Source organism: Cibotium barometz, chromosome 21, assembly GCF_041138505.1.
Source record: "Cibotium barometz isolate CiBa-2024 chromosome 21, ASM4113850v1, whole genome shotgun sequence".
Taxonomy (NCBI): domain Eukaryota; kingdom Viridiplantae; phylum Streptophyta; class Polypodiopsida; order Cyatheales; family Cibotiaceae; genus Cibotium; species Cibotium barometz.
Window position 1 is genome coordinate 47,480,746 of NC_141066.1, and position 3,523 is coordinate 47,484,268.

The window sequence follows — 3,523 nt, forward strand, 5'->3', positions numbered from 1 at the left end:
AATGTCAAGGGGCTAACAGACCCTTCGAGGGCTGTTGCATTAAAAAACTGGATGAAGGATAATTCTTATAAGTTTGACATTATGTGCTTGTAAGAAATTAAGTGTAATAACTCTGTTCTTGAATTCAATCTCAACAGAATTGGCAAACAGTGGAATTGGTTTTATTCTGTTCATGAGATAGGTAAAGGGGGTACCACTATTGGCATTAGTCAAAGGTTGGTGTCTCTAATCAAGAAAGTAAGTCAACATAACATTGGGTTAGTATTGAGCTGGATTCCCCCTTTAATATCTAGGTTGTCTCGGTGTATGCTCCTTGCAATAATAAGGAGAGAACCCAGGTTTGGAAAGATTTATCCCTTTCTCTTTCTCCATCTGCTATTTGTGGTGATTTCAATATGGTTGATTCTCTTGCTGATAGACATCAGGGTAGAGGTTATGTGGTACAGGGTATGAAAAGCCATGAGTGGTTAAATCTCTGTACCAATCTCAGCCTTATTGATTGTTCTAGTGATACTGGTTTTACCTGGACTAATAAGCAATTTGGTGATTGTTTTAGAGCAGCTAGGCTTGATAGATTTTATTTTCTTGCTCGCTTATCAACAGATGGTCGTATCTTAACTGCAGAGTGGATAATTCCATTCATCTCTCCGACCATAATCCCGTTATTATGTTACTTAATTCCTCAGGCAAGGATAATAGGGCTGGATGGTTTCATGCCGATCCAGCTCTATTTGACTTTCCTAAGGTGCAGACTGATGTTCAAAACATCATTCTTAAAGCCTTTAATAACGATCCTTCTCCGGCTCGTTCCTGGGCGTTCCTGGGCCATTGCTGTCAAAGCTCTTCGTCAGAGACTTTCTGTCTATATGAAGACTGCTAAGGAAATAAGAAGCAAAAGGAGGAGAGATATAGCTTTGCAGATTGAGTCCCTTGAGAACAATCCTGACTCTATATCTTCTCCCCTTCTCTCCAGCCTTAAAAACCTTTTCAAAGAGGAAGAGATTCTTGAGGCTGAGAGGTGCATTAAATTCACCAGGGAATTCTGGGCAGGTAGAATAGACACTCCTCACAAGTCTATGTTCAATCTCCTCAGTAGGAAAAAAGCCAGAGAGCAAGTGCCTTCTTTGATTGATGAAAAAGGGAAATTTTTCAACTCTCAACAAGCTAACCTTGAGTATGTTCACAACTTTTATAGTTCTATATTCTCCAAGGATATTATTAGGAGCTCTTCCATCACAGAAGCTAGAGCCTATATTGCTAGGATTAGGGAACCTACTATTTCTGATAACCTTAGGAAACAGCTAGATTCCGCTGTCACTTCCAAAGAGATTATTGGAGCCATAGAAGGGCTTGCTTTATGTAAAACTCTTGGTCTCCTGATGGCCTTCCTAATGAATTCTACAAAAAATTTGCTGAGCTCCTCAGCCCCTTTCTCTTGATGATTTGGAAGGAGACCCTGAATTATGGGAGTCTTCCCGTCTCTATTAATTCAGGAGTTATCAAGCTGGTTCACAAAAGAGGCAATAAGGATAGTATTCATAATTGGAGGCCTATTTCTTGTCTTAATTCTGTCTATAAGATCTTTGCTCTTGTTCTAGCCAAAAGGATTTCTCCCTTGTTGGATTCTCTAGTCCTTAAAGAGCAGAAAGGCTTCATCAAGGGCAGGTATATCTTGGATGCTATAATTACTATGTGGGAGGGTATTGAATATGCATATGAGCAAGAGATTGACTTCCTTTTTTTTTAAATTGATTTTGATAAGGCCTATGATAGGGTGGAGTGGGACTTTATCCTTCAATCTTTGGCAGATTTGGGTTTTGGTAAGGGCTTCATTAAGTTTGTGCATTGTCTCTTGGGAAATTCGAGAGCTTTTGTCTCTCTTAATGGCACCCTTACTCAACCTATCATGCTCAAAAGATCTATTAGAGGCAAAGGTGCCCTCTGGCCCCTCTTCTCTTTGTGATTGTGGCTGATGCCTTGGGATGGCTTGTCTCTAAACCTTTGGCTGATGGTACTATTAAAGGAGTTAAAATTCCTGGTTGCCAGCAAGGATTTGTGTCTTCAACAATTCGCGGATGACACCAATTCCTTCATAAGCAATGAACCTCAGTCTATCCAAACCTTCTGGAATTGCCTGGAAAAATTCTGTCTTGCTAGTGGTTCTGTTATAAATCATTCTAAAACTGGATTTTGGTCTTCTAAAGGGCATTCTCCCCCTTTAATCCTTCAAGTTGGTTGTAAGTCGATTAACAAGGGTGATATTTTCAGACTGCTTACTATGGGCTTTGGTGTGTCTCTCAAAGACAGGTGGAGATGGGTTATAGACAGATTTAAAAAGGTAAGTTAATTTTGTGGAAAGATTACCAGACCTCGTTGTCTTCAAGGTTGTTTGTTCTTAATCACTACTTGCTTCCTTCCATTATGTATTTTATTTGCTGTTGGAAACCTCCTAAAAGTCATCTGCAGTTATTTCACTCTCTAACCTCAAATTTTTTGTGGGGAGGGGATGGTTATAGCAAAAAAATTTCTAAGGTTTCTCTTAAAATCGCTTTGCTGCCTAAAACTCAAGGGGGGCTGGGCCTTCTGGATATAAATAAATTGGCTTCTAAATGGATCTGCAAGAGTATGGATTCAGAAGATTACTCGGCTTTTCTCATAAAAAGAAACTGTCATAAGTTTCACATTCATGGTTTGAAAGCGTGGACTAGTTTTAATGCCTTAGAGATCTTTCTTTCCAGACAAAAATTCCACCCTAAAGGCTCTTCCCTTATCTGCTCCGTGTGGACAGCTTGGGATGATTATAGGAACCATATCTCTATTAAACCCAAGTTCAGATTTTCAACCAGCTGTCTTTGCTTTGAATCCATTTGGTTTGGTCTTCAATTCCCTGTTAAAGAAAAAAACCTATGGATTAAAGCGCATAAACTTTTTAAGGCAGGTATACACACTTGGAAGGATATTTGGTCCACGCAGGGACTGAAGAGTTAGCTAACAATCTTTCAACCAGCTCTGCAGGAATCTGTTTACAGGACAGAATTGACTTGGTAAGTCAGGCAGGGCTCACTCCTTCTTGTCAAGGTAAGTTTCTCATCTCCCAATGCTGCTGGTGGACTTCAGGTAACTCTTTTTTTCCTCTTCCCCTTCTCCATAGTAGCAATGCTTTTCTTATTTCTAAACTTAATGAAAAATGGAAGATTAACTGGAGCATTAACCAGTGGACCTATATATTTAAGGTAATTTGGGCACTTTCAGGAAGCATGAAGAAATCTTGCCTCCTTTGGTTGATTTCCCATCAGGCTGTTTGGACTGGATTAAGAGCTCTGCAAATAGGGAAGGGAAGTGGAATGTGTCTCAGATGCAATTCCAACCCAGAATCTATCCAACATCTTTTCTTTGGCTATCCCCACAATCAGAAGTATCTAAAAATTTTGCATGAATGTTTTTATTTGATTCACCCTAATAAATATAATGAAAAGGAAATTTTGTTGGGAGAGTGCCTCTACCTTGATCCTTTGCTTTGGCA